The sequence below is a fragment of the Ostrea edulis genome, chromosome 4 (genome assembly GCF_947568905.1).
Source record: "Ostrea edulis chromosome 4, xbOstEdul1.1, whole genome shotgun sequence".
NCBI lineage: Eukaryota > Metazoa > Mollusca > Bivalvia > Ostreida > Ostreidae > Ostrea > Ostrea edulis.
The window spans coordinates 44,427,942-44,447,339 of NC_079167.1; the positions used below are offsets into that span (position 1 = coordinate 44,427,942).

A 19,398-nucleotide genomic window follows, 5' to 3' on the forward strand; every position below is an offset into this window, starting at 1 on the left:
TAGTTTGCCCAGGACTGGTCGAGATCTTCACACATCCCGTCAAACCCTCTTCACAGGGAAAAGCTCTTTTAAGAGCTTTCTTGTTTTTATCCATAACATGGATTAACAATTCCTAAACAAATGTTGAAATGTATGTAGTTTGCTATAACTAATGCATGAAATATTGACATTCCACTGCATAACGCAATCTCTTACAATGGTATTGAAAAATACTGATAATTTACAAATACATGTATATCAACAATTAGTCATACATGTGGCTTGCTCATGCACAGTGTTAGAGAATGAAAATCAAATCTATTTACTTTTATTTCACAATTTCTCTTTTTGGACCCCAGTTTCGATTTTCTTCCAACATGCCCAAAACCATACTTCTCCTTCAATTTTGCTAAGCTTTCTTTTGCACCTATCAACAAATAAATATATATATATATATATCAATTTCTGACATTTCAGTTACAGCACACTGTATGCCGATAATGGCTGTAAAGAAGGTAATGGTATTTTGATAGCATTAATTATTCAGCTGAACTGATGAGTGTTATACATGAATTGTTGCTCTCTTTATTAATAAATGAATTGATGATATCAAAAATTTAATTGATGTGTTCTACAATTACATTGAAAAGAGCAATAATTCTATTGATGTGCGCATCAATTCAACTAATCCTAGCAATAATTGAATTATTACTCTCTTCATTTGTAGTGTGCATTTAATATGTAATTTCCGAGTTGTCCAATAGTTCTTTCCCTTTGTGGAACTCTTATGCACAGTGAGACGCAAAACATACTATTGTCCACACGCGGTGGGTACAAATGCTTATCACTAAAGGCCGATTATCAGACATCATGTAACCACCCTAACTGCAGGGACACACACTATTAGTAAGTTTATTGGTTTTCAATAATGAAATAGTTCAAACAAAAATCGATAATCACTTTCTTCTTTGATTAAAATATCACTTGTACAGAAAAGGAAATAATTTTTTTTTTTCATATTTAATTTAATGGCCTAATTCAAACAAATATTATTCTTGATATGGTCAGTTTAATGTATACCAACAGTTGGTATAAACAAAATGTACACTTTCATTACTTAACCGAATTTATATAGCTAACCTATAGTATATGTATATATCTTGTACCCACTCAAGCGTTCAACAGAACACTTAACGTACCTCTTTCACAGAGGAGCTGATATCTCGGAAGTTGCGTATTAATTTATGCATGCAATAATTGCATTATTGATCTTTTAAATTGAATTATGATATCATTAATTCAATTGATGCATGCAATAATTCTTTTTATGAGAGCAACTATATGGTTAGTGATATCTTCAATTCAACATATCCACAATTGGATTAATGATCTCTTAATGACTGACTTGTTGCTCTCTTGAACTGATGTGTGCTTTAATTTCTTATACAAAAGCGTTGCAAATAATTAAAGATATCTTCAATTAAATTAAAGAGATCATAAAATTATTCGACTATCTTCAAATGCACTAATTCCCTCACATTGATGCATGCATCCACTGAATTGATGCACACAATGCCACACATCAATTAGTGCTTTCAATTATCACTGTCATCAATTCAATTATTGCTTGCATCAATTCAATTGAAGAGTGCAATAACTGAATTGATATCTTCAAATAATGAAAAATATCTCTTATAATAATAAGTTTATGTTAATTTGGTTCTCCATTATTTCTATGCCAAAAACAAATTCATCAAACAATAGAACATTTAATCCATTCAGATTTCTGTGAAATTTCTCTTACACCTTTTAAATATTATTCACTAGTCAATTTTACCATTTATTACCTTGGGACAAAGTTTCCTCAACATCACATGCGAGAACTTCAGTACCTGCAAATTCATTTCATAACACACTTAAACCTTCTTTTTGCAATTTCTGTTCAATACTTTCATTGTCAAGGATGGATGTTATATAATTTATTGTTTCTTTTTCTGTAAAACCATGATAGTAAGTACTAACCAGGATCTGTTTCTTCAGAGGCCAAAGGTACCTTGGTACATTTGGTACCACAATTAGCACAAAATTTTGACTTTGCGTCAAGCTTCGAACCACATTCCATACAAAACATCTGCAAAGAAATATATTACATACACAATACTTGCATCTTCTTATACAGGCAAATAATACAGTTTCAAATTTTAAAAGTCCATACATTTACAAACATTTTCTTAATGGCCACGAGTAGTCCATTAGTGAGTAAATAGACATTGACTATGTACAAGACACCATACAGCTTAGTTTATGTAGGCTATATATAGGACCGTCCTGCAAATTAGTTTCTGTAGGCTATATAAAGTACCACCATATCGTGTCCTAAACCTGCATAGCCGTATCTACCTTGCCATGCTGCAAGCATATCTGTGGGATTTTCATACAGAATCATGGACTAATGTGGCCTCCAAAAATTTTAAAAAGTGATTTCTTAAGTTGTATGCCTTCAAACACATCATGCAATCTACACAAACATTTCTCAGATAGTGGATGGAAAATAAATGATTTTTTTAACAAACGCCAAGCATTTTATATATACAAATTTCAATCCATGAAAACAAATTCAATTGGTTACTCCTCCTAGGCACCTGATCCCACCTCTGGTGTGTCCGGGGGTCCGTGTTTGACCAACACTCTATTTTGTATTGCTTATAGGAGTTATGAGATTGATCACTGTTCGTTACCTTCATCTTTCATTATTAAAACACGCACATACAGATATATGTCTAGTAAGTTATCTATGTCAAATTCAGTCAATCACAGTAATGGAAATGGTCAAGGAAAGTTAAATGACAGACGGTTAATGTGCAAATAGCCAAGAAAAATTACTGCATGCTGGTTGTGTAAATATATACATCGTGCCCAAGATAAAAAAGAGGGGGGGGGGGGCAGAAAAATGCTATAGATCTACATGGATAATAATACACACTGTATTATTCACATTCTATCACCCACTAAAATATACTGTACACATACCTTTTTGACAGATGGATGAACGTATTATATTAGATGATAGATCGATCGTAAGGCTCAGTAAGTTAAAGTTGCACTGCTCTCTACTCAGATCATATAACGACACTAAATCATGTGATTTCCCTATCACTCAGACGCTTGCTTACAGTCACGCATGAAATAATATCTGCCTTCACGCTTCAAATAATATCTGCCTTCACGCTTCATATAATATCTGCCAATCTGAAGTCGGAGATTATTATTGTGAATCCGAGTCAGACAAACGTTTTCTGTTTCAAGCGTCCAAATAATAATCTTGTCTTTTTGGCTGGTCCAGAATTATTATTGTCAGTACAGATTATATTTTGTAGCGTTCAAATAAAAAAAAGATAATTATTGTTGGCGATGTTCAGTAATTATTATTGTAGTGGAAATATTATATTTATAAAGATAAAGTGTGACTTTAAATCGGGTCAGTTTTTATTATTATTGCGGCAGTATTTATAATTATAATAATGTCATAAATTAAGAATATTTTTATTTTGGGGATGAAATTATAATTTGGTATCTGAGAATCGGGACAGATTATTATTATCGCTGCGATATAATAATAATATCGGCAAATAGGGGGAAATTTTTATTTTTGGAAGAGATTATAATTTTGGTATTTTATATAGGGAAAAATAATAATAATGTGGGGGTACCCTACGGCTTTCCATAGGGAACACATAAATTCGAGCTCCTTTGGAATTTAATGAAATGCAGATATGCACCTTTCTTTCGACACGAATTGATATGTTGTTTCAGGCACGTATACAGTGGGTTGGGGTGGGCAGGGAGGCTGGGCTGGTCTGCTCTCCCCACTTTTTTGACAATTTACTTTTTCCCGTTATTCTAACATACAAAGTCAGTATTTTCTACATGCACAGTTTAAACTAATATTTGTTTTTTTTTAATTTGTAATGAATTCAATTATAAGCATCAACTCCTGTAAGTTTTCAATATATTGTCAATCACAAATTTTTAAATAACTGGAAATTTTTAATGCTTGTAAGCTTACCATTATATCAGTGATCAATTTTCTTTCCTTCTGTGAAATGATATATTGTACATCAAGTAGGACAGTCTCTCTCTCTCTCTCTCTCTCTCTCTCTCCTGTTCAATCAATGAATATGGACATACAGAGACCGTAAATAATTATGTGCTTCCCAAATAGACAATAAAACTATATTTTCGTTTATACATTTCCTTTTATATGTGTCTTTGTGTAATCAACTGTTCATTATGGATTGCAAATGTAATACCCGCATTTTCAAACAGATGCATATTTTCGATCATTATTCCCTTATTTGTTATCATTTTGTTTCGTGGATTTATCAGAATAAAAAATATATAATATTTTCGGTAAGTGCACATCTCCGATACCTGTTGAATAGACGTCCGTATTTGATACGGGGTTGTTGTTTTTTTGTTGTTTTTTTTTTGGCGAATATGCCATATTACATATTATGCATATGGCATGGACCTGTATTTTGCAAGAATTGATATAAATAATATATTTTATGCTCTTTGCTTATTCCATTCTATCAGTATGTAATTGGCATATGATTTCTCCGCATTTATTTAATAAGAAACTGCAAATACTTGCATGCACTTGCAAGTACGCAAGAAAAGCTTTTTTATTTTGCATTTTTTTTTTTCTAAATTAGCTAAACTTTCAGAATTGGTATAGAAAAAATATTTTGTAATTTTGAGCAAAGCATAATGTTTTAAAATGTGATTTTATTTGTTTCGCATTCCCTATATATCACTATCGGAGATGTGCACTGGTCGAGTCCACCTAGAAAAATCACTCAGGTGTGACCATCACATTTGGGGTATATACGGGTAGAGTAAATTAGGCTACCTGAGAGAAATATGGCGGATAAGATGAGGAAGGTGTACGTATTTATTAATTCATGTCAGCTTTAACTTTTGAAACGACACCTTAATCATATTAGGATGTCAGAGTGAAATAGACAGCGTTTAATAAGTATTATGTAATGTTAATACGGGTATTTTCTCTTTAAGTTATTAGAAGTCCATATAGGCCTAGTAGCATTTCATGACAGATCAAGAGTATTTTTCTTGTTTTAAAATATAGTTAACACTATGTATGTCGTTCAGATAACACGTGCTTCCTTTCCAGTTATGTATTGGTTTGATACGGGATATCGGAACTAGAAAATTTTGGAACTCTTCAGAAAAAGAAGTAACGAAAATACGCAAGTTCCGAGACATCAGATCTTCTGTGATGGAGGTACGTTGAGTACTCTGTTAAATACTTGGGTGGGTACGAGATGTATACATATATTATTGTAATGATAATATACTATAAAGAGAAACGTTCTAATGAACTTGATTCGTGTGGGAATAATGGAACGACCTGACTTCCCTTGGAGTGGACTACTCCAAGGGTATATAAACTGCTACACTGCAGAATCTGGAAGGAGTTGGAAGTGAACAGCAGCGGAGAAGCTCGGAGAGAAAGAAGAAAAATATAAAGAAGAAATCAGAGGTAGGGTAAAGCAGAAACCAGTGGCAAGAAACCCAGGGAATTGAGGTGGAGTGCTTTTTGTAGTAAATCTGAAGAAGATTGAGACACAAGTGCTTCACTCTCAACAGGAAACGGGTACAGACACACGGCGAGATAAGAAAGCCCACCTCGTACATTATTTCCATTGATTATATAAGTGATTGAAGTATTACCGAATTAGAGAAAAATTATTATACCAATCATTATTAACTCAGGCAGAGTTAGAGGAAAATTATTATACTATCCCTGAGAACCCAGTACAAATCACGTTACATTATAGACTAGCTATGTAAATATGAATAAAAGTTACTTGGGCAACTCTTGTATACAAATTAGTGATGGCTAAAGACGACTCATTTCTGATATAAATATGTGCCTGATTTGAAGGTTAGTTTTCAGAATGTTGCAAGTGAATGTCCTAGTACCAAAAACATAAGTTATTGGATTAAATTTCTGATGTTTGGTAGCAGAGATAAAACAAAAAAGTCTTATTTCCTCTACCGTAAACACGTATGTGGATATACTTCATGAGATTTATTTTCTTGAATCAATAAACCGACTGACCGCTATGAAACGTTTTCTTGACATGAGACGTACTTATCGCGTTATTATCATATCCAACATTTTATTAGTACATGCAAAGATCGATTTATTAGCTGGTCACTTGTTATAGTGGCGATGTAAGGTAGTGGAAATGCAAGGTTGAGTCGATGTGTTGAACTCGTACATGTACTGAAGGATTCTCAGTACCTTTTTCCTGTACATACATTTTTATCGTGGAGTGACGGTTACATGTTGCTCAGTTTTTTCCCGATCCTGTCAACTTTCACATTTGTTTACACATGTTCTGCTACAATCTCTCACCAGAAGGCGTATTACGCTACGCTACAACACCTCTGTCAACGTCTAAATGTCAAAATTCTTGGCAAAACTTACTTTTATCTATTGCATCATAAATTATAATTTTACAAGTTTTAGTTTTAAGCTTTAAATCTTAAAATAGGTTCATAAAAACAACGAATTCCATGATTATTCTAGTATTACTGAATGGATGAATATTTATATAAAACCTTTTAATTCGCTCAGGTGTCTCACATTTACCATCTTCTGCTTTTAAAATTTTCAGACAAGTGTTCGTTTTGCTTATGTATTGGCACTACAGTTTGATATGCAAAGTCAGTTTTAGTACATTTTGATATACTTTTAGACGTTGACAGAGGTACCGGTATTAGTGGAGCGAAGCAGGAACGATAACTCTGGGTAGAGATTGGTTCTGCTATGTATGGTGCATTATGGGATTTAACTTCATACTTCCGGGTCAAACTTTTAAAATCGCCGTTCAAAACTTACTTTTACGTTTTATTAGTCATATATCTCAAATAATTTAGATTAGACTAAATTGAGGGAATTCTTAAAGTACAGAGTATAAATTATTTCAATTGTATATAAATTTACAAGTCACATATTCTGATTATTTCATAATCTGACTTTGTTGTACGTAGGGGTGGTTAAAAAGCCTGGATTAATTATTGTCAATTATTTGTCATAGAATGTAATTAGAATTATTTTTAATGCAGACTCAATAAATTCATGAACTAGAAATAATGTTTTGTTCCTCTATGAAATCACGGTATATGACATTGAAAGGAGCAGAATCCTGACTGTCGTGTTACTATTACACCGGTGTGAGAAGTGAGATAGTTATAGATAGCTATCTCGTTACAATATTCTTACTAACTGAAACTGAAGGTTTATGTCTCACAAATTTTCAACTAATCTCTGTGTATGAACACATATTAGGCAGATTTATCATTAAAATGCAATTAAAATGTTAATATAAGGGGGATGATGCCAGAGTTTTTTAAAAGATACTGTAGACGTATATATTACAGGAATGAATCAGAAATTGTGATTATTACAAGAATGAATCAGAAACTGTGACTATTGCAATAATGAATAGGAAATTGTGACTATAACAAGAATGAATCAGAAATTGTGATTATTACAAGAATGAATCAGAAATTGTGATGATTACAAGAATGAATCAGAAATTGTGATGATTACAAGAATGAATCAGAAACTGTGACTATTAATAAGATATTGTGATTATTACAAGAATGAATTAGAAATTGTGATGATTACAAGAATGAATCAGAAATTGTGACTATTACAAGAATGAGTAAAAAATTGTGACTATTACAAAAATGAATCAGAAATCGTGATTATTACAAGAATGAATCAGAAATTGTCACTATTACAAGAATGAATCAGAAATTGTTATTATTACAAGAATGAATAAAAAATTGTGATTATTATAAGAATGAATCAGAAATTGTGGTTTTTATAAGAATGAATCAGACACTGTGCCTATTACAAGAATAATAAGAAATAGTAATTATTACAAGAATGAATCAGTAATTGTGATTATTACATGAATGAGAAATTGTGACTATTACAAGAATAATTCAGAAATTGTTATTATTACAAAAATGATAAAAAATTGTGATTATTACAAGAATGAATCAGAAATTGTGACTATTACAAGAATGAATCAGAAATTGTTAGTATTACAAGAATGAATAAGAAATTTTGATTATTACAAGAATGATTTAGAAATTGTGATTATTACAAGAATGAATAAGAAATTGTGATTATTACAAAAAGAAATCAGATATTGTGACTATTACAAGAATGATAAAAAAAATTGTGAATATTACAAGAATGAATCAGAAATTGTGATTATTACAAGAATGAATCAGAAATTGTGATTATTACAAGAATGAATCAGAAATTGTGATTATTACAAGAATGATTCAGTAATTGTGACTATTACAAGAATGATAAAAAATTGTCACTATTACAAGAATGAATCAGAAATTGTAACTATTACAAGAATGAATCAGAAACTGTGACTATTACAAGAATGAGAAAAAATTGTCACTATTACAAGAATGAATCAGAAATTGTGACTATTACAAGAATGAATAAGAAATTGTGATTATTACAAGAATGATAAAAAATTGTGAATATTACAAGAATGAGTCAGAAATTGTGATTATTACAAGAATGAATCAGAAATTGTGACTATTACAAGAATGAATCAGAAATTTTGACTGTTACAAGAATGAATCAGAAATTGTGATTATTACAAGAATGAATAAGAAATTGTGACTATTACAAGAATGATAAAAAATTGTCACTATTACAAGAATGAATCAGAAATTGTGATTATTACAAGAACGAATCAGAAATTGTGGCTAATATAAGAATGAATAAGAAATTGTGACTATTACAAGAATGGATTAGAAATTGCGATTATTACAAGAATTATTCAAAAATTGTGACTATTACAAGAATGAATCAGAAATTGTGACTATTACAAGGATGAATAAGAAATTGTGATTATTACAAGAATGAATAAGAAATTGTGATTATTACAAGAATGAATAAGAAATTGTGACTATTACAAGAATGATAAAAAATTGTGACTATTACAAGAATGAATCAGAAATTGTGATTATTACAAGAATGAATAAGAAAATGTAGCTATTATAAGAATGAATAAGAAATTGTGACTATTACAAGAATGAATCAGAAATTGTGATTATTACAAGAATGAATCAGAAATTGTGATTATTACAAGAATGAATCAGAAACTGTGACTATTACAAGAATGGGTCAGAAATTGTGACAATTACAAAATTGTCAAAATGCATCCATACCTTTCTACAGAGAACTGTGTAATTGTGGTCACATTTCTTTGTACTGCCAGTTGAGTGTATTGTTGATACAGCTATAGCATAGTTCAGTATTTTTGTCTGCAAAGGAAAATTATGGTAAACAGATATGATAGAATTTTTATTTTCATTAGATTTTCGTGCGTGTTTCCTTAACTCCATTTACTTATATTCTCAACAGAATATTACTGAGGGTATCTGTATTGATAATACATATATTGTGGTATTTATACAACAGTCACGTGCACGATAAATCATGATTAAAATACAAACATGGAAGTACAACTAGAAAACTATGACAAAGTTCACCAGGTCCCAGTCAAATGCTTTTCCAAGTGATGTAACCTTGACATCTAAATGTATCGGTGTCCTCCTCTACCCAAACAGACGGACAGACAGACGAAAACAACTCAGACTATCAGGCCATTAATCAATTGATTGACTGTATTTAGCGAATTATGTTTCACCCATACACGATATACTTATGTAAGTAATATGAATGGCAGTACACCGACTATAAATTTAATGAGGATTCTACTTCATGAAATCAAATTACTGTACCAAAGCGTAGTTCTCGGACAGGTAACCATGATGGTGTGGTAGTAGATCCTTTACAAAGCCTGTCTTGCTTTGTCAGTACAAAGTTTCCATTCCCTTTACAAGCCTCAAAGCATAGTCCCCAGTGTATTGAAGAATAACTGTTCACGAAAATGAAAACAAATCAAAATAAGTATTTAGAAAACATTTTTATAGAATTCTTGTTATTAGGGTTAACTTTCACAAAGCTTATTAGTCATAGATTTAATTTTACCTCCATTTCCGCAGATACATCTAATGGATTTAGATGAACACGGGAATGGTATGTAATCTTGATTATTCTCACACACGCGCGCTAAACACTGACCAGTTCCTAAGTCTCCTTCAAGAAATAAACAATTCGTATGAGTTTATTGACTTTCGATAGTCTTTTAAACATATCTTCATAATTCCGACATCAAAATTAAAAAGGTAATTTAAATCATTCCTGGATACAGTATCCATTTCATAGAATTGGATAAAGGTTTGTCATTTCCGATTAGAAAACTTAGGAGGGTTTCTGTGGTAACCCATAAACATTAGAATGAAAAAGATGAATGTCTTTCATATATCATTGTAAGTTATCTTCAAGTTTTTAAATAGGACAGTTACCATATATATATATATATATATATATATATAAAGCACTAAATAATCACAACTAGGTACTGAAAATTTTCGCCCCAGCCCGGGGTCGAATCAGCGACGTACGGCACCCACCGCCTAGCAAGATTGTCAAACCAGTGCGTAAGTCCACTCGGCCACAACGACTTCCCTAAAAAGGAAGCTTTGTTATGCTCCTAAAGCGCTACTTATACACACTGATGCAATCCCACACAGTCGCTTGGTCATTCAGTGTTTAAGAAATTTTATAAGGAGAGTGGATCTCTCGATGACAATCTTGCTAGGCGGTGGGTGCCGTACGTCGCTGGTTCGACCCCGGGCTGGGGCGAAAATTTTCAGTACCTAGTTGTGATTATTTAGTGCTTTATATATTAATTAATTGATTTTCACATGTATCGTTTAGATCCTAGGGGTAAACGTAAGGTTGGGTGTTATAATTGTTTGTTTGTGCTTTATATATATATATATATATATATATATATATATATATATTACAAGAAAACATTAACATTTCCATGAATTGTCCACAAATTAAAGTGTCAACGTGTTGTTAATATTAATTAATAGAGATATGTTGAAGATATCTTTAAAATGCTGCCATTAAAATACAAATGATAGGCAAACTTTGATCAGAAAATCTTTTTATTTAAGTCTGTGTCAGATTACGTAAGACATTACAAGGATGGTTTACACAGGTCTTGTCAGTGACCACGTGCTTCTTTGCTTGCATCATTCATACGTTACGGTTATCAACAATAGTAATAAAATAATATTAGTTATGTAGACACTCACAGCGATAATACGGAAGTAATATTGCTGGGTCGAGAATGACAACACGTCGTCGCGCGAACACGAATTTACACAAAGAAATTAATCAGCGCGTATTATAAGATCATATATAAGCGTAAGCGAATATTTCTTGAACTATCTCTCTAGCAATCTCCATAACGAATTTATCTTGTCGTTGATTTTTTAAAATCATAAAGAATTACTCTTAGTAATTGTACAACAATAATAAAGGTTGCAACATATGTATTTTTAGATACTTTATCAAATGTACAACAATGAAAAAATGGTTGCAACATTTAAACCAACAACAACGTGATAAAAACAAGTATTTCAACAAACTGTACATTCAAAACTAAACCGTTTGTGGATAGTGCTTTAAAATGTTCTAACCCATGATCTCATAATACGCGCTGATTAATTTCTTTGTGTAAATTTGTGCGTTCGCGCGACGAGTTTTCATTCTCTACCCACTGTTTCGTGTGTTACACCCCACCACCCCAAATCGTCACCCGGCATCCAAGATTGTACTAGCATAAGGGGTGACGATTTGGGATGTACTATTGTACACCCCAAATCGTCGCCCTTCCTAAATCGTTGCCCACCAATATTTTATGGACGTTTTAAGGAGAGATTACACAGAAGCTATTTTATTGTACCCCCTCTTACATGTATAGGGGGGTTACATCATTTTCACATGGTTTGTTTGTCTGTCTGTCCGCACTCATATATCTACCTATTAGGCTGAAATTGTGTATGTAGATTACAAGTGACCCTCTGACATGCCTCCCCAAAAATGAAAATTCTGAAATGAGAGCTAACAGGCGTAATCTAATACAATCTGATGTCACTAACAAATCTGCGGTGCATAAGACCTAACAACCCCATGATCAAAAGAATGACCCTACAACAAAAGGCGAAATGATTTATTCTTGGACATATATATATATATATATATATATATATATATCTCTCTCTCTCTCTCTCTCTCTCTCTCTCTGGAGGACTGGACGAAAAAATTCATATAGACAACAATGACACCAACAGCACCAACAAATATAATTCTTTCAATAGTACATGTAACAAAACCAATATGCGTATGAATGTAGGCCAATTACGTGGTGGAGATTTAATGTAAACATGGAATCACTAGTAAGAAAGGTTCTTAAAAATACAATAGAATAAGAGGCAAACAGCTAAATGGTAAAAATGTACTTATCAAAGTGCCAGTGGGCTATGAAAAGAGCCTGATGTATCATCTGTTGCCAGAACATTTATAGGGAAAGGAAACGAGAATGGTTGTTTATATCATGTGATTATATTGTCACGTGATTATAAGCGTTGACAAAGGTGTAAGTGAAGCTTGCGTAACGTGCCCTCTGGTAGAAAATGGACATGTTATGTGATAACGCGACAGTGTAAAATTAAAATGTGTTAGTACGACGACACGTTTCGTGACACCTTTCGCAAACGACCCTATCCGGACACCATATATACTTGTGTAACAAAAATAAGTCTAGGTGCCAATCTGTACTAAAAACAATTCAACTGGATTTCAACAATTTGGAACTTTATCAAAATTAAACTTCGAGATCTTTTCATGTGATTGGTCATTCTGTAAAACGAAATGTGCAATATCTATGATAATAATGGACAGTTTTACTTTCAAATGGACAATATTTCAACTTATTGGACAGTTTTCAGTAAAATATATCAGAGAATGGACTTTGAAAAGCGGTGACGTCACAACAATGAATTGAATTCATTATGTTTACCTTTTATCAAGCTTACCTGCAATACCTGGAATATGAAGCTTTTTCTAAACACTGTAACAAGGTGCGTGCAACACTGTACTGGAAAGGCGTCTGTACAATTATTACATTGCGCTGTGCACATGTTCTCTTGAGGGATATCAGTTTTGTTGGTTTTGAGGCAGAAACAAGTAGAATTCTGAAAAGAAATTCCAAAAAGGAAATGATTGATTAACAAGTATCACGAAAGGCGAAGATAACGAACAGTGACCAATCTCATAACTCCTACAAGCAATACAAAATAGAGAGTTGAGCAAACGCGGACCCCTGAATATACAAGGCGTGGGATCGGGTGCTTAGGAGGAATAAGCATCCCCTTTCGACCGGTCACACCCACCTATATCTTGATCAGGTGAACGGAGCAATACCTAGTCAAAATCAGTGTGCCAAGAAGTCTAACAATCGAACAATCGGTATGAAACACGTCAGACAGCATTAGACCCAATGATAAATTGTATTGGCAAACTAGATGGTTATAACGACCCTAGAATTTGCGAAATGCTGACTTTAAACGAGACTGTTAAAACCCCTGTAACATCAATTGATTTGTCAGTAACATGCCTCGAGTTAAAGAGCATACGTAGAACATGCCCTCGCGAATTAAATCAACTAAGACGTAAACACCATATGCAGGTAACAAATAAATTAAGGTAAACTCTGTGGTGTCTTTTATTTCGAGTTCACTGCACAGGCATTTAGGGCATGCATGGATCATGATCATTCCAACCCCCACCCCCTTTCATGATCCATGCCCCAAGCGCCTGTAGTTCACTGGGCTATATCGAATCGACATATGAATGAAATTATTGTTGTTGATAGATAAAACGTCGATGGATCTAAATGCAATAAATGATATATCTAAACCTATTAAAATAACTACATGTGATTACTGATATTTTCTCGGATGATACGATGCCTAAACCACCTTTGGTCTTGTACTTTTTGGATAGCTACATGTAAAGCATGGTGTAGATCGAGGAATATGTTCGTGTTATGTGGATGAAAATAAATATTCAAGATGACATCATCAGTACCTCTTATGTAATTCGTTAATGTTTACTTTTATTTAAAAATTATATGATAATAAGATAAATTTTGCAAACTTTACAGATTCGAATAAACTTTAAAGAACTGATATTTTCTTCGGACAGAAACTATTTTCCAAAGTAAAAAAAAATCCAATATGCATGCATTTATGATGCAAGCCACGGAACTTTACTTTATGATCCCTTGTAGCGATTGTGGGTCATTAAAATGTAAGATTTGTTCTTTTGATATGTACGGACCATACCATCTTCTCAAGCCAAGTGCCCGATTTACTTACTCTCATCTCCACCTTGGTGGATTTAGTTGCGACTGACCTGTCATCTAACGGATCGAGTGAGTTATCATTCTTGATGAAAACAAATTCTAACTAATGAGATAACGCTTTATTATTATTCCTGTTACTCGTGTATGTTTACAAAATGGAGCTGACAAATGATAACAATATAATGGGGTTTTTTAAATTTATGTGTGAATACTTGCTGTACACCTATGTCACCTTTGTGTTTAAGGCATAAATTACGTATCAATGCATGTCTTTCAGATTTCAGTGTTTCTACTTTTGTTTTGATATCGTTATCAATTTTGCTGAGTTTGATCAGTTTATTCTAGCATATACCGTCCTTTATGGTCCATTGATTGAGTACCTTATGAAGTTGATCGTAAACCTGAAAACTTTCTTTCGGATGAGACCTCAAAAACCGAGGTCCCGTGTCACAGCAGGTGTGGCACGATAAAGATCCCTCCCTGACCAAAGGCCGTAAGCGCCGAGCATAGGCCTAAATTTTGCAGCCCTTAACTGGCAGTGGTGACGTCTCCATATGAGTGAAAAAATCTCGAGAGGGACGTTAAACAATATTCAATTAATCAATCAATCTCCAAATATTGTTCGTCTTTGTATTTTAGACAAAATACCATGGCAAAGACCACAACACGGGCTGAACATGGGGACCGCCATTACTCAAACCAAACTGAATGTAGGACGCGATTTGATTGTATGTCTTGGAAAGTGAAAACGCAATATCTTGAAGGCTTAGAAATCTGCCAAGGGGGAAATGAGAGTAAGTGAATCGGACACTTGGCTTCATGGGGTCATACACCTTATGATTGAAATGAATATTAATGTAAAAAAATATATACTTCTGATAATCTTAAGTTAACAAAGATAAAGGGTAAGTGTTTGTGCATAGAAAACCCTTCAAATATCATTATGTATGCCTTTGGTAGATTCTTTTCTGTATAGAGATTAATTTATTGTATATTGTTTAACATCCCATTCGAGAATTTTTCACTCATATGGAGACGTCACCATTGCAGGTGAAGGGCTGCAAAATTTAAGCCTATGCTCGGCGTTTATGGCCTCTGAGCAGGGAGGGATCTTTATCGTGCCACACCTGCTGTGACACGGGACCTCGGGTTTTGCGGTCTCATCCGAAAGACCGCCCCATTTAGTCGCCTTCTTCCCTGGGATAAAATACCCACTGGGGAGGGGTATATAAATATGTTTATTCACATATCAAGGGCCCTCAGGAGGCTTGCATACGTTTAACATAAGATCAATTCTAAATACATTGTGATACGAAAAAACTTACGTATAAGTTTCCATATTGGCCTGACATTGGATCAAGGAGATATAGAAAGAGAAGTGACAGCGATAATTTACCTGTATTCCGAATGATTCGGTGTGGCTACACAGGTTATCACATTCCCATACCGAGGCTATCTGTCTTCCAGTGTCGCTGTTAGTCTCCAGAGAGGAAGTATCGGTGCATCCTACAGAGTCCAAATGAATACATCTAATGAAACTTTAATCATAAAACGATTTAATTAAAATGCATTTTTCAAAACAATTACTTCTTAGTAATTCCCAATTTGATTGGAAACTTTGAAGTTTTAAACCTTCGATATAGATCCATGAGGAGTGTGTCTCCATGCGTCTATTTGTCCAGAATGTTCCTTTACTGTCACAAATGTCCCTAGCCTCAAGCCAAGTCATCTGAGTGTTATTTTCTGCAACAACTGAAAAATACTAATAACACTGCACGACATACGGTCATCAATAACGTACTTTCACTTAATGACCTATTGTCATCTGTGTGTGATTTTCTGTCACCACCGAAAAACAAATTACCACCAAGTCACACGGTCATGAATAACGTACTTTCACTTACTTTATAATGATGAAATAAGTGAAGATAACGAACATTCATTAATGCTATAACAAATACCAAATGACCTTTTGACGATATTATTCACAAAGTTACCATATGTTAGGAAAACTTCTATAATGCAAATTCCAGCGGTAAGTTTAGAAATTAGTGATGCACCCATTTTGAATATGTCGTCAAACTTCCGCCTGTAAAAAATCGTTAGATAGCAAGTAATGTGTATGATAAGCCGAACAACAAATGTAAATATCTTGCCTTATACATATTTTTAAAATATTTTGATGTTTAAAAGACTGTCGGTACAACGTGGATTACTTATTGTTTAGGTGGTGTAGACAAACTTTACTTTCCGTAATGATTTTGTTATGAAATGTATGTATTATGAGACAATAGCATTAGACTGACATCCAAAGCTTGTCCATGGCTATTACAATATTCACATTCCTAATGTTTTACCTTCGATATCCTATTTCCTCATGAATGTGAACGATGTGCGTATGAATCTTGAAAAATATAGTACGACTAATTTAATGACTAGGAATATTCTGAAAGAAATCAAAGTCAAATGTAAATATGAAAAATAAGTTTCAATTTGAAAATACAATGTACATGACGACAAGAACCTTAAGCGCTGCATGGAGTATACTGGTGTAATGCGCTGCAGCTGATGACCACGTGTATTCCCAAAGATGATTGATTGATTGCATATTGTTTAACGTCCCTCTCAAGAATCTTTCACTCATATGGAGACGTCACTATTGCCAGTGAATGGCTGCAAAATTTAGGACAAAGCTCGGTGCTTACGGCCTTTGAAAAGGGAAGGATCGTTATCGTGCCACACCTGCTGTGACACGGGGCCTCGGTTCTTGCGGTCTCATCCAAAGGACCGCCCCATTTAGTCGCTTCTTACGACAAACAAGGGGTACTGAGGACGTATTCTAACCTTGATTCGCACTGGATTTTTCAAAAATGAAATTTATGTTTTAAATGACTGACAACACAGAAAGTTCTAGGGAATGGAATGTTACAATGATACTTTCAAAAAGCACATGCAACTTTAGTGTAGATAGTTGATAGATGAATTTCATCTTCGAGAGATGCCGGCGTGAAGCGTTGAACTTCATGCCTTCATAATTTTTCAAAAATTAAGTCTATTTCTTATATTTACATTATACTTTCGTTTCTTTTGGAATTTCTAACCGGTAAAATAGACGAGCTATATTTATCTGTATTCATACATGTACTGTTTACAACTGCAACGCATTCATGATTGCAATTTGTAGAGAGATCAAAGGCAAACACATTGAAAATGTAAACATTTGATGTTACATTTAATACCTACTGTGTTGTGTTGATAACCCATTGTGGTGTGCAGACCAGTTTTCAATTTGTTTGCAAAGCGTTGCCTGTTATCAACACAATGAACGGCAAAAATTTCATGTCAAGCTTAAGAACAACTAAAGCACGTACAAACCTTCCGTGTTTACAAATATTTCTAAATGATAAAGTCACTAGGTATTCAACTAGATCAAGAACCTCGGTAATATCCTCTAGATTGAAAATTTAAATCAGTATTTAAGTTTCTATCTCTGCTTTTAGACATGTTCTATTATGGATACACCTTACTTATGAATATTCATTATTTGTTGTGTAATACAATGAAAGCTAACAGGGTATGGAACATCCACTTTAGTTTATGAATGAACTTTATCACCCTGAGCTCGTAGTTTCATGGTTACTTTAAAAATTCCCTTTGCTTCTGGAGAAGACAAATATCGCGCATAGAGACGGGTGTAATGAAAACGATTAACTTTGACGATAATTGCACGACTGACACTTCTTCATTAGGTAGCTAGAGAAGTTTTGATATGAGCCCGTATTTTACATTGTGTGGTAGTATCTAAACCCATGTTAAGCATTAAAGGTAATTTGTAGCAGATTCTGAACTCATTCTTAACATTGCAGGTATTTTGTTGCAGATTGCAGTTGTTGGGATATTGAAAAGTGAAGATATAGAACAGCGATTACTCTCATAAATCCTGTATCATATAGAAATATAGAATAAGGAGAAGGGCAAACACGGACCACTGACTTAATTGTCCGTAGCCTTCCTAAAATTCTTATTGTTGCGTATCCAATCAGTTGAGACATAAATACCACATGTAGGTGCTACACAAATATCTCAAGTTCACAATGGAGAAGATGAAATAATCTCGTTTGTCATAAATGTTTTGTAAGTTTGCCGTTGACATCTATGTTCAATGAAATATTCAAATATGAAACAGATATGAAACAGATATGAAAAACTTGACATATGAATAGAAATGAGTATTGTTGATAGTAAAACGTTGTCGATATATATGAATGTCGAGTTAAAGACCAAAGAGATATATGTTTTATTCTCGTGTAGAAGCTTTTGAATAAATTTCGCCTCAGGATACAAATACAGATCAGCTAATAATGGAGCACAATTTATGTCCATGGGAATTCCAACAGACTGTTGGAAGACCTGATCATCAAAGACTAAGATTACATAATATTCTCATTGAGAAACTCTAGCATCTTTTCAAAATCAACTTAAGAGTACTCGTGCGTAGAATCAGAGTAGTGTTTAACAATGTATTTCTTTTGTATGCCTGAGAACAAGATATATACATTTTCGAATTCAATGTTTCCATTTTTATTGAAGAAACAGCCGTCTATGATGTCAAAATTTCTGGTCCTTAATTTATCATGAGAAATGGTGGTGTAAAGTGTTGAAAAATTGTATGTTTTTTATTTTGTGGATCTTGGAAATGTTTATCAAACGATAGTTCTTTGGAACATCCACATTGTTATGAGAACAACAACGATATGCACATGAATGAAAGTGACGGTAATGAACTGTTATCAATCTCATAACTCCTATAAGCAATACGAAATAAAGAGTTGGGCAAATATGGACCCCTGTACTTAAGAGAGGTGGGATCAGGTGCCTAGAAGGAGTAAGCACCCCCTGTTGACTGGTCACATCCACCGTGAGCCCTATATCCTGATCAGGTAAACGGAGAAATCAAAATGAGTGTGCCAAGAACATGAATATGATTTTAATG

At 33.6% G+C, this 19,398-nt stretch overlaps 1 long non-coding RNA gene across 1 annotated transcript; it reads right to left on the reverse strand.

The window, feature by feature from the left end:
- Window positions 1–94: 94 nt before the first annotated feature.
- Window positions 95–2,999, reverse strand: LOC130054145 (uncharacterized). Its single transcript, XR_008802441.1, has 3 exons — window positions 2,002–2,999; window positions 306–406; window positions 95–112 (listed from the first exon to the last, which is right to left on the reverse strand). It is a non-coding gene; the product is annotated as an uncharacterized LOC130054145 (long non-coding RNA).
- Between the last annotated feature and the right edge of the window lie 16,399 nt (window positions 3,000–19,398).